General features: G+C 43.5%; 1 protein-coding gene across 3 annotated transcripts in view; it reads right to left on the bottom strand.

Moving 5' to 3' along the window:
* GRB10 (growth factor receptor bound protein 10) overlaps positions 1-13661 on the bottom strand; it is a 190141-nt gene that overhangs the window by 165274 nt on the left and 11206 nt on the right. The window contains exon 1 of one of the 3 annotated variants that reach the window (XM_078377599.1): positions 7210-7231. The exons of the other annotated variants lie outside the window; for them this stretch is intronic. The gene's annotated coding sequence lies outside the window, so the exon portion shown is untranslated. Of the gene's footprint in view, positions 1-7209; positions 7232-13661 lie in introns of those variants that run through there. 3 annotated transcript variants of the gene reach the window in all.

A 13661-nucleotide genomic window follows, 5' to 3' on the forward strand; every position in this document is an offset into this window, starting at 1 on the left:
TGACATACTAGGACTCTGGAGAACAGGATCTGAAGTCCCACTTGGCCATGGAAACTCACAGAGGGAGTGGACCTAGTAAAACCACTCCTTAAATATTTCACTTATCTTGAAACCCCTGTAAGGGTTGCTATAAGTCAGTTCCAACTTGGCGGCACATAACAGACATACACACAAACCAGGCCTGCGGCTCTGAAGAATCCCCACAAGCAAGCAAGCTTGTTTATTTCATTTCCTTTCTCTGAATCCTTCCTATAATGGAGAGAACTAAGTCTATTTACAATATTATTTTAAAAAATAACAATCAAACAGAACATAATATAAAAATGCAGTTACCACCTATTGACCAAAAACCATTGCAAAACCCATGAAGACAACTGCAAAAATAATCCTTTATTTTGCCAGCCATTAGCAACAGACCTGTGTGAGCTACTGGGGTGCAAACCAGATACAGTGGGGTCTTGACTTGAGAACTTAATCCGTATTGGAAGGCGGTTCTCAAGTCAAAACGTTCTCAGGTCAAATCTGCATTTCCCATAGGAATGCATTGAAAACCAGTTGATCCGTATCTGCTCTTTTCCGTCCATAGAAACTAATGGGAACCTGCTATTCCGCCTTTGACCACTAGAGGGGGATATTTTGTTTCTTTTTTTTTTCTTAGGTCAAGAAAGGTTCAGGGAAGGCAGGGAAAATACAGTCCAGGCAGTACAGGACCAGGCAGTCCGAAGACTGTCCCCCAATCCACTCTCTAAAAGCTGGGAGGAGTGAGGAAGCAGACAGGCACCCTTTTCACTGGCCAACAGTTAACTGAAAGTTCAAATTTTGCACTTTCCCTGCCTCCCACGTGGTTTTTTTCAGTTCTTAACTCAAATCTAAGTACTTAAGTCAAGTCAATATTTTCCCATGAGAGCGGTTCTTAAGTCAAAATGTTCTTAACTCGAGCCGTTCTTAAGTCAAGACCCCACTGTATGTCTGAACTCACACCACTTGCACTATTCCTATTTAACATGTCCTACAGTTGTGTTCAAAATTATTCAACCCCCAATGCTGTAAAGGGGTTTAGGGACTATAGTGTACATTTGGAATTGTATTCAGAATGAAATCCTACAAGGACGTTTTAAAGAACCAAATGCAACTAAAATAACATCAATTGTTTATGTAATACAGTAGTAAATGTTTCTTTTGTGGTTTCTTCATTGCCACAATTATTCAACCCCTTAAAGACTACCACTCTGAAGAAGAGAGGTTCATTCAGGTGTTTTCGATCAGGTATTGAAAACACCTGTGGATGTCACCGAGCACCAATCAAGCATAATAAGCACCAATTAGGCAGCTTTAAAATGACTGTGATACTCAGCTCCTTCTAGACATTTACTGGTGTGGTTACAAACATGGTGAAGTCAAGAGAATGGTCCAGGAAGACAAGAGAAGAGGTGATTTGTCTTCACAGGAAGGGCAATGGCTATAAGAAGATTGCAAAGAAGTTAAACATACCAAGAGACACCATAGGAAGCATCATTCGCAAATTCAAGGCAAAGGGCACTGTTGAAATGCTACCTGGTCGTGGAAGAAAGAAGATGCTGACTTTGACTGCTGTGCGCTACCTAAAGCGTAGAGTGGTGAAAAGTCCCCGTGTGACTGCTGAGGTACTGAAAAAAGATTTGTCAGATGTGGGTATAGAAGTTTCAGCTCAGACAATAAGGCGCACACTGCGTAATGAAGGTCTCCATGCCAGAACCCCCAGGCGCACCCCCTTGCTGTCTCCCAAGAATAAGAGTCGACTGCAGTATGCCAAAAGTCATGTGGGCAAACCACAAAAGTTGTGGGATAGTGTTCTGTGGACTGATGAAACAAAATTAGAACTGTTTGGGCCCATGGATCAACGCTATGTTTGGAGGAGGAAGAACAAGGCATATGACGAAAAGAACACCTTGCCTACTGTGAAGCATGGCGGAGGGTCAATAATGCTTTGGGGCTGTTTTGCTTCTGCAGGTACAGGGAAGCTTCAGCGTGTACAAGGTACCATGAATTCTCTTCAGTACCAGGAGATATTGGATGAAAATGTGATGCAGTCCGTCACACACCTGAGGCTTGGGAGACGTTGGACCTTTCAACAGGACAATGATCCCAAGCATACCTCCAAGTCCACTAGAGCATGGTTGCAGAGGAAAGGCTGGAACATTTTGGAGTGGCCATCGCAGTCACCAGACTTAAATCCGATTGAGAACCTCTGGTGGGACTTAAAGAAAGCAGTTGCAGTGCGCAAGCCTAAGAATTTGACTGAACTGGAGGCTTTTGCCCATGAAGAATGGGCGAAGATACCCGTAGATCGCTGCAAGACACTTGTGTCAAGCTATGCTTCACGTTTAAAAGCTGTTATAACTGTAAAAGGATGTTGTACTAAGTACTAAGATTGAATGTCACTTGGGGGTTGAATAAAAACTAATAATGATGTGAGCACAGAAAAGACATTTGTGGTTATTTCATTATAAACTTAAGGTTATATTTCTCTGACCTACAAGTGCCTCTTTCATGTAAATGTAAGCAAGATGACTGAATGATCAAAATCAATGTCAAAATGGCCAAAACATTCAATTTCAGTGGGGGTTGAATAATTTTGAACACAACTGTATACCAGGAAGATAGTATTAAAGGGCCATTAAACTTGAACAATTTTAAACACACATCAGAAAAAGTAAAAAAAAAGTGTCCCCCATTAAAAACTCATTTCTCCACAGCCTTTTCAATTGCCCAAGGGCTACCTGAAGATAAATGCCTTTGACTGCTGACAGGACAAGAAGCAGGGAGTAGCCTTGCCTCCTATGGCAGTGAGTTTCACAGCTTGGGAGTCTATTGGGTCTGTAACCTCAAAATAAATACTACAGTGGTGCCTCGTTTAGCGATGTTAATTGGTTCCAAAAAAAATCGCTATGGGAAAACATCGCTAAGCGAAACACCATTTCCCATAGGAATGCACTGAAAACCAGATAATCCGTTCCAATGGGAACAGATTACCGTCCTTAAGTGAAAATCGCCATAGGAAACATCGCTAAGCGGAATGCGGTTCCCCCATAGGAATGCAGTGAATAGGTTTCAATGCATTTCAATGGTTTTGACAAGTCCGTTTTCACTATTTTTAAAGCGTCTTAAAATGTTCAAAAACTGTTTAAAATGCTTAGAATCATTAGTGCACCCTGTAAAACCTTTGCAAACTTAATTTGGCTTTGTTCTGAGTCTTCGTTAATTTTTTGTGAATTCCCCCCCCCCATTGGAATGCACTGAACTGTAGGTTTGACAGCTGGCAACAGAGCTCAGTAGTAGAGCACATGAATTGCTTAATTCCTGCCATCTCCAACTAGAAAGGACTGGAAAGACACCTTTCTGAAATATTAGACCACTGGTTCTTAACCTTGAGTTACTCAGGAGTTTTGGACTGCAACTCCCAGAAGCCTTCACCACCAGCTGTGTTGACTGGGGTTTCTGGGAGGTGCAGTTCAAAAGCATCTGAGTAACAAAGGTTAAGAACCACTGTATTAGACCACCAACTGAAGCTAGGATAGTGAACACATGGGATAAGGCATTCTCTAGAGCGGCACCTCAGTTATGGACCAACCTCCGAACAGAAGCCAAATTTGCTCCTTTTCCTATGATCTTCCACCAGGCAGTCAACATTGTATTGCTTCATATGGCCTTACCTGTGTACAAGTGGTTTTAGGGCTGATTTTTAGACTGGTTAATATGCTTACAAAAGAAAAAAGAAAAAAAGCTTAATTTTAACACTGGTTTTCAGTTTTTTAAATCATATGGCCAGCATCTGATTGGTTATTTTATGTTGGCAAAAATGCAATGGTGTAAATCACAAGAGCATACTGCTGATAGTCAACAGGTTACACTTTGTTTTCTCAACATGCATCAAGTTATGCAACTGGTGTGTGAGGAGAGTGCAAGCAGTGATTTGTTAGCAACTGGCAATCTGCAAAGTGATTTACACCACCAAACACTGACCAGCATAAATAACCAATGGGATTCCAGCCAATGTTTTATCTTTTTGTGGCTGGACATTGCTTTTGGACCCGTCACGGGCTGTAAAACAAACACAATACGTCTAATAAATCCTAAATAAGTAAACTGACCAAAGTAGGCAACTGACGTGGACACCACATCATCCACTGTTGCTCATTTTGTTGATGAAACTTAAGTGCAATGGTGCAAAGCAGCTTTTTCACTTTTTTTCTTTTAAAGGTGCATATGTACTGTGTGCCTTAAAATAGACTCATGCTTCCAGAGTGTGAATAAACTGTAAATAAAGTATATGACGAGTTTACACCTTGCTTAAAGAAAAAAATACAGCGGTGTCTCAACTTACAACCACAACCATAATCCGTTCCAGAAGATGGACATTAACTCGAAATGGACGCAAGTCGAAGCACCATTTTCCATAGGAATGCATTGAAATGCAATTAATCCCTTCTGGCTGAAGAAAAAAATCACCAAAAAAAATCACTGCAAGACTCATTGGAAACGTGATTAATCCCTTCTGGACGAAGAGGGGAAAATAGAAAAGAAAAGCAATCAAGTCTGCAAGACCCATTGGAAATGCACAGAAAACAAACGGTGCAGATTGGAAATGCACAGAGAACAAAGGGGGAAGGTCGGAAATGCAAAGAAAACAAAGGAAAAAGCAAGGGAAGCATGCAGGACCCATCGGAAATGGGGAAGAAACCCCAGAAAGCAACAAAAAAACCCAAGACCCATTGGAAATGGGGGGGAACCAAAAAACAAACAACCCCCCCCAAGACCCATCATGGCACAGAAACATAACCCCCTCGCAGCTCAAAACCACGCTGCAAAACTACCCAGAACAGTTTTTAAAAAGCAGAAAACAGCACCTTACCTTACCAGGCAGCCGGAAGCCTCCCTGCAAACACACACACAGAAGCTCTCAGAAGCAGAAGGAGGCAGTCCCAAACCTCCTCCAACGTACACTCTCTAACTGCTGGGGAAAAAGAGCTACAGTACAAAGAAGCAGCCTTGTTGCCATCTACAGTTAGAAATTTGAATTTCCCGCCTTTTTCCCCTACCTTTTTCTGTTCGTAAATAGAAGCTCCGGTTGCAAGTAGAAGCAAAATTTTGCGGCTGGAGCTGGTTGTAACTCGAAATGGTTGTAAGCAGGGCTGTTCGTAAGTCGAGGCACCACTGTAGTGCACTTAAAGTGGTAAACAGCATGTTTTAAACCATAGTTGCATCAAACTACAACTGAAGTCAACATCAACAGCAAGGGACTGTTTCGAGAGTCACAAATGAACAGGGGGTTATGGGCAGCTCACCTATTAACCACAGAAGTGCACATAAATAAGAAATAAGACAGAATGACTTACATTTCCACACAGAACCTGATACACTCTTGATTTATGCATTTAGTAGACATGAATCATAAGGATTACCAAACTCTCTACTCCCTCCAAAAAAAGGTAGGTAGAGTCAGCTCACCTCTTGCAGAAATGGTAGATTTAAGGAAGCAATCTTGGAAGCTATGATAAGCCTCTAAATTTCAAAGACTAGATAACAGATAATGAAGACACATTTATTCCTGAACCTAGCAGTACCCCTAACAGGAACCAGCAACGAGCCCGCACAATCATATGAAGCTGCCATGTAATTACTGGAAGGACTGGTCTAGTATTGCCTCACAAGGTACTACTTTAATCAGCAACAGCGCTCCAAGACTTCAAGGCTTTCCCAGCAATCCTATCTAAACTCATTCATCTGGAGACATCAGGAATTGTAAGAATAAACCACTGATACAAAGCATGTGCTCCATAACCGAACTACGGCCTGACACAACACATGCCACAATTCCAACTGCTGGCTCTAACCTATAAAGTTCTAAACCGCTTGGGTCCAAGCTAAAAGACCATATCTCCCTCTATGAGCTTCAAGATAATCAAGGAAGGCCTTTCTCTTAGTCTCACCACCCTCACATGCGGTCTTGGTGATGACACAAGAGAGTGCCTTCTCTGTTGCTCCTCTGAGTATTTGGAACTCTCTCCCACAGGAGGCTAGGCTAGTCCCATCTCTGCTGTCCTTCTGCAAGCAGACCAAGACCTTTATCTTCAAGCAAGCTTTCCCTTAATTACTGGCTGCCTAAGCAGAGTTTTTAAAGAGGCTGCTGTGCCTTACTGCTTTGAATGTGGTTTTGGTGTTGCTTTTGTTTACTGGTTTTTAGTGTGGCAATTGTTTGATCCTTTTCAGTATTTATATGCTTACTATTTTTAGCTTTAAATATTGTCTTTTGATTCTGTTAAGTCACCATATTGAGGAGAAAAGTGGGGTAAAAGTATTTTAAATAAATAAACAACACTTCATTGGTCTGCAATCCTGGAATCCTGCATGTAATCCACAATCCTGGATTTTACTGGACAAGTGTGATGTCAAATGTTTTCCAGATGCAAGCTTAAGAACAGGGCAGTCCTATATAATAAAAGCTCTCTCTCTACCCTGAAAACCATGGGTGGTTTCACATGTGAAACTAGTCAGTGAAACAAAAAATAAGTTCTTCAAGGAGCTTCACAAATTTAACTATCTGTAGTTATTGTCTAAGGTCCTTCTTCAACTGCCTCTATAACTGATTGTGAAGGAGGTCCAAAAGAGAGTGTGCAGTATCACAAGACAGAGGGGGGAGTAGGAGAATTGGAACAGGCAAACATTAAATGTAAAATTAGACCCAAAGGAGAATGAGACTAGAGACGGGGAGAGAGAAGGAGCAGAAAGAAAGGGGAAGGTGGAAATATGTCTAGTAGAAGAGAGCAGGAATCAGAAAGGGGAGGAGCAAGAACTGACTGTTTGGGAGGAGGGTATAAGTAGCCAAGGGGAGCGGAGGTTTGAGGCAGAATTAGACAAGTGGAAACGTAAAAGAGAGCTGGAGAGACTGCGGGAGTACGAGAGAGTGAAAACACAGGAGTTATTGAGAGATTTCCCAAATCTGAAGTTAGGGGGATTGTTACTGGATCCTCCTCTTAATGAGGCAAGAGAAGTAAAATACGAAACTTTGGAGGAGACGGTGGTTGTATTCCCAAAGGGGCAGGGAAGAGGACGGCAGGTGATATGACCTGATTCCAGATTTAATACTCCTCCACCTGAGGGGAATTGGGCCCGTCACCCATGCTGCGGCACCATTTGTGCAGTGAGGAGTGCGCCCCTCCAGAGACCCACCGACGCGGAGAAGTTTGGCCCAGCACCCCTGTGAGTTTAACAAACTTTGGGCGGGAGTTCGCATCTGACAGTTATGTCTTGTTGCCGGAGTTAAGTTGTTTTGACCCGATTATGAATGGTGTTGATCCTTGTGTAAGCAATAAAGATAAAGATGTTAAAGTCAAGAAGACGTCTCCTGTGATATTTCCTGCGCAAAATGAGGAGTTGTCAAAATTTGAAACTGAACCCAATCACATTTATCCAAGATGGGTGACCTCAAGAAAAGGGCTATTTCATGATGGTGACACATCTATGAAAAGCCTTCCCCTCCACCAAGAAAGCCAACCAGTTACCCACATTATGGTCTTTTCAGCAGCAAATGAAGACTCTCCTATTCTGCCAAGTTTTAAAAACTAGCTTTACTCTTTTTATATATTCACGTTGTTTCGCTTTACTGCTGTTATATTTGTACTATTATTTCTTGTTTCATAGTTTTCTCTTTTATTTTTGAATTTTATTTACAACTCTAGTTAATACATAAAACTTGGGGCCTGTGTTATGGAGGCTCACAGATGTTGACCATCTACCCAACGGTTTCTAACACCTACATGAAGCTGCTGGGAGACATCATACTGAGATTTGGGCTGGGCTGTCATGTGTATGCTGATGACATACAGCTCTCCCCCTCCTTTGCTTCATCTGCAGGTGATGCTGTACAGGTACCTAGGTGCTGTCAAATGTCAACAATGGACTGGGAGAGGGCCAAGAAACTGAAACTGAATCCAGATAAGACAGAGATGCTACTGACAGAAGGATCATCAGACCCGTTAGAGGGCAGCTTACCTCACCTTGATGGGATTACACTCCCTGTCAAGGATCAGGTCTGCAGATTGGGGGTACGTCTGGACCCGGCACTCTCTATGGAAGCTCAGATATCATCCATAGCCAAGAATGCCTTTCATCAACTCAAGTTGGTTGCCCTGCTGTGCCCCTACCTGGATAAGCAATGCCTAGTAACGCATTGGTAATCTCAAAAATAGATTACTATAATACTCTTAGAGCTGCCCTTGAAAACAGTACAGAAACTTCAGCAGATCCAAAATGCGGCAGCCAGACTGATTTCTGGAATTAGTAAATTTGCTCCCCAGTCACGGTGCACCTTTATTCACTTGTAAACCACCCAGAGTAGTGTCTGCATTAATTGGGCAATATATAAATAAAGTAAATAAATACAATAAAGCAAATCTACATATGTGCATGAGAGAAAAAAACTATAAACAAAAGCCAAAACTAAAGTTGAAAAAAAAAGGGACTGGATAAATAAAAGAAAGCTCAACATTTTAATTTTATTCTACTATTATATCAAGCACTTCAATGTAAATTCTTTTCCAAATATTTTTATCACATGTTTATATAATAGATCTGAAAGGCAGGCCAATGTTGTAGATGATGGGATAAGAATAATGCCTTCCTGTTGTGACTTGTTTTTTGTTCTCTTTTAAAGGAAGCTTTCGCAGCATTTCCTGAGAAAAACAATTTTTTAGAAGTTGCCCTCTGTAAAGCTTAATTGGCAGCAAGATTATGACTCCCAGGAAGCACCATGGCAGCATCATCTTGTTTTTGTTTTCTTTTTGTTTTTTAACAAATCATTAAAGGGCTGCAGAAGCTGATGATGCAAATAAATGACTGGAAAGCTGTTCATAGGAGTGGACAGGGGGCTATAGGTGTGCAGAACTGAGGTTTTGGGCTCCTGTTCCTAAAGAACACTGGGACCTGCAGTCCAAAAACACAAAAGAGTGCATCCCTATCCATAATCTGTGAAGACACATACAGAGGAAAAGATATTCTCCAAGATCTATAGCAACCAGGTTATTTGCAGTTATAGTGGGCCACAAGCAGAATTCCGAGAGGCTACTATAAGACACGGGAGTACCACTGTAAATGAACAGCTGCTTCCTGGCACTAGGTAAGCTAACACCGACTTAAGATAAAGAACCACTTCACCAGCCTAGGCACAATAACCAGACAAACTCCCACAAACAAAATCAAGATGGTACTATACATACATCACATTAATCAGGTTCAGCACATATAAAATACAAATTCTGGGTGACTTTGGAGGTGTATGTGGAATAATCTTCTCATCAAAGAGTTGATAGCATTCCTATATATCGGAGGATCAGCAGTAAACCCTGTACAGGTACCTCTAGACCAGTGCTCAGGGAACAGGCATAAATTATCCTAAATGGGGTAAAAATGAAGATCTTGGGGGTAACAAGGATGCAACCCTAACCCCCTTCCCTCCTCCTCTTTCTCCTCTTCTGCCCAAGGGGGGAGTCCCCTGGCTGCCCGATCGGCCCCTTCCTGCCCCCTTCTCCAGCCTGGCTGCAACCGACCCACGGCGGATGGCGGCCGGCGACGAGCCCCAGCCGGTGGTGTAGGGCAGCCAAGGTGGCAGCAGTGGGGCTGGCCATGGCAGAGGGCGAGGCTGGGGCGAGCGGCTGGAGTGCCCCAGCCAGGAGGAGCCTCTCCTTCCAGTGCCCGGCAAGGTGGATTGTGGCGGAGGAGGGAGGGGGCAGCCACGACAGTGGCCCGGGCCACACTCAGCCTCCTGGCGCCAGGATGCCACCACCACCCCACAACCCTGTTCCAGGAGGAGCCCGTTGGGCGGCAGCGGCACTCGCCCAGCCACACAGCTTCCTTCGGCAGCGCCTCCACACGGGCTGGGTGGCCTGGCAGAGTCTCTCTCCCTCCGTGCAGCAGCTGTCATGGCGTTTCAACGGTGAGGCCCACAGGAGCCCTGATGCCAAGGCCTGATGTGTCCACCCCGGCGAGCAGCTGCCAGAGCCAGTGCCGGAGCAGGAGGCAGCGCTGGGCGAGCCACTTGCTGTTCTTCAAGAGCCGCCCAGGAGCTGCCCACCAACGGAGAAGGGGAGCCACCCCTGCGGGGTCAAGGACTGAGTGCAGCCCCCCCCAGGCAGAGGAGGAGGAGACAGCCACTGCCGCCCAGGAGCGGGCAGCGAGGCTTCAGAAGCGGCATCCGACGGGCCACGAGTTAATGAGATCCTTCCTTTCAAATCAAGGGGGTAATGTCAGCGTATATAATTTTTTTGGGAGGCAAAAGGTAAAAAAGTTCCCTGACCCCTGCTCTAGCCTATGCAGCTCACTGTCTGTGTCTGGGAAAACCTTTGCATATTTAAAGCTGAAAGAGGAAAGACATTCCAAATGTGAGCAAAACACAAACTCTCTTAATGAATTAAAATTAGCAATCTTATCCAAGCCACAAAACAAAGATTATCATTTTGAAACAAGCAAGAATCTTAAATCATGGTGTGAAACTGGTTTAATATTTTAGAATCTTCCAAAGCTAGTGCCACGCTTTCTAGACTGGTTGACACAAGGTTACATTTCAAGGCTTTCAGGCCTGCTTTGGTTCCAAGCGAAAGAAAATAGCAGCTGTAAACATAGGAAGCTTTCTTCATCTCTCAGTATTAAGCATGCAGATTAAACCACTGATTACTGAAGGATCAACATTAACATGAGCTGTCCATATAGACCAGTGTTGGAAGCAAGCAGACAAAAGATGCTGACCTCCAAAATAAATTAATAGCCTGCAAAACCACACTTCATTTCTGTGCTGGGCACTATTGTTATTGTTGCTGCTGCTGCTGCTATTTATGCATTCTGCCAACTTGCTCACTTATTTCCACGCAATTCTTCATCTAGGGAGGAAAAGCCAGTATTTAGTGCACGGTTGCAATCAAGTCCATGTCTTCCAAATCAATACACTCATTTTCTTTAGTTCTAGCTTCCATTTACTTGCTTTATTTCAATTTAATCTAAGCTAGATCAGCCATTCTCAATGGGAGCCATATGCCCCCCCGGGGAGCCCTGACACATATGAAGGGGGCCACAGACTGAAAAATGTGAGCGGTTACTGAAAAAAAAAATGTGTTTGTGTTGTACCTCTGTTTGACTGGGGGCCCTGAAACCTGGGCTCCTAAAAAGGCTGTGGCAAAAAAAAAAAAGGTTGAGAATGACTGAGACAGATATTGGCAAGACCAAGGTCAGGAGAAAGGATGAGGAGAACATGTGGCTCAGCATGCTGCCAAAACATCACTTCAAGCAGCTATACCATTTCACACGTGGCCTTATATATACCTGCCAATAGAAATGTAGACACCCCACCTGCACAAATACAGGATCAGGACGTAAGCAAAATTTTCATTTCTCATCTAAACTAGCTAGTTTGCCACTTTACTACAGAATTATACCAGCAGAAAACTAGGAAATTTCCTTGTCATGTAACATCGTCCTACACCTCAATGCCAAGAAAGAAGAGTATGCCCTGTATTGGTCAATTTAACCATTATTCCTTTCCAAAAGCAACTGACTCAGAGATTTGCCAACAAATATACTTCTTGTTGAAAAGAACAATTAAACTCTCTTGCATACAAGTTACCTGTACATGGGTGGCCCCATTCCAATCCATTTTAAGTGTTATCTCATAAATAACAGGATAATAAGCCAAGGAACACCTCCAGCCCATGAGCCTACTCTGACCTATAGAGCTCCCCAGTCCATCACTCAGGGAAAAGACAGGTTACCTACCTGTAACCATGGTTCTTCTAGTGGTCCTCTGTGAATCCACACAAATGGGTTGTTCTGTGCCTGCGCAGGACGTCTCAGATGTTTCTAGAGCTTAAAGACATGTGATTAGTAGGATGTTACCCCGGGGAGCGCATGCTCCATCCTCCAAAAGTTCCCTCAGTTCCTGGACGAGTCCGCCACTGTCAAAGGCTTATATAAAAGACAATGTGACGGACAGAGGGGAGAATGGGCAGGATATGTTGATTCACAGAGGACCACTAAAAGAACCATGTTTACAGGTAAGTAACCTGTCTTTCTTCTTTGTGGCCTCTGTGAATGCATACAAAATGGGTGATTGAAAAGCTCACTTACTGGGTGGTTGGACGTCATGGTAGAAAAGATGTCAAGACCATTCTGCAAAAAGCAGCATCATTCTTCACCCGAACATCCAGATGGTAGTGCCTCTCAATGGTTGATGCCTGTGAGCTCATGGGCCAATGAAATAGCTTGAACAATCCAGTGAAAGATAGTTTGAGGCAAAGCTGGGGCGCCCTTATGAGGGCCATGAAAACTTAAAAAGAGCCTTGGAGACTTTCTAAGTGATTTAGCTCTATCAATGTAGAAGGCCAAAGAGTGTCTTACATCAAGCATGTGAAACATGCGCTCAAGAGGTGTAGAAAGAGATGGTAATAAAGTTGGTAAAATCAATGGTTGATGGAGATGAAAATCAGAGACAATTTTAGGTAAAAATAATACATCAAAATAGAGGGTAACCTTATCTGGATGAAACTGAAGGAAAGGTGGGTCTGATCTGAGAGCTGCAAGTTCACTGGCATGATTAGCAGATGTTATTGCTACGAGGAACAATGTTTTTAAAGAAAGTAATGTGAAAGTAGTGGTAGCCATTGGTTCGAAAGGCAGTTGGGTACATGCGTTGACAAGTTGCAAAGACCATTGAGGAAGAGGATATTGACATAGGGGATGAATACTGAGGAGTCCCTTGAGAAATTTCTTCAGCGTTGGGTGAGAGAAAAGCCTAGCGGAGTTAGACTGAGAAGGTTGATGAGCTCTAATAGCAGATATGTACACCTTGAGGGTAGAATGAGAGACCGAGATGAAAGAGATGGAGGATAAAGGTAAGTAAAGTCTTCAACGAAACTGGACTTGCAGGTAAGTTCTGAGAATGAGGAAAGGAGAGGAGTGATTTCCATTTTTTTTGTATAACTTCTGGGTCGATGGCTTTCAAGCTCGATCTAGTACATTTCGTATAGCGGGAAAATCCTCCATGCTGTCAGGTTCAGAGAGTCTATGTAGGGGTGGTAAATCATCCCGCTGTCTTGGGTCAGAAGGTTGGGGATCGATGGAACACATCAGTTGACATCGATTTCAGGTGGGTGAAGCACAGTTCACATGGCCACCATGGGGCAAGGAGGATGGCATTCAAGTGGAACTGTCAAAGTCAAATGACGGTTTGTTGTATGAGTGGAATCAGAGGAAATAGGTAGAGTAGGCCTCCAACTCAATCTATCATAAAGGCATCTCTGAGTCAGTTCGTGTCAACACCAGCTCAGGAACAATACCGTTGGCACTTGGTGTTGGACTCGGAGGCAAAGAGATCGCTGGACAGAACACCCCATCATTAGTCATTCAGTAGGCTTAGTCATTCAGTGCCCACTCATGTGTCCTTGTGGTAAGATGACTGAAATGGTCTGCAAGACAGTTGTCTGTGGTGACATGGACAACTACCGGGAAAATGTGAGGTAGGTAGCACCATTCCCAAAGTTCGACCACCAGATATAAGAGCGAAAGGGAGTGGGTACCTCCCTGCTTGTTTATACAGTACAGCGCAGTAATATTGTCTGTAACTAGCTGTACTACTCGTC

This window comes from Pogona vitticeps, chromosome 6, assembly GCF_051106095.1.
Source record: "Pogona vitticeps strain Pit_001003342236 chromosome 6, PviZW2.1, whole genome shotgun sequence".
Classification (NCBI taxonomy): Eukaryota; Metazoa; Chordata; class Lepidosauria; order Squamata; family Agamidae; genus Pogona; species Pogona vitticeps.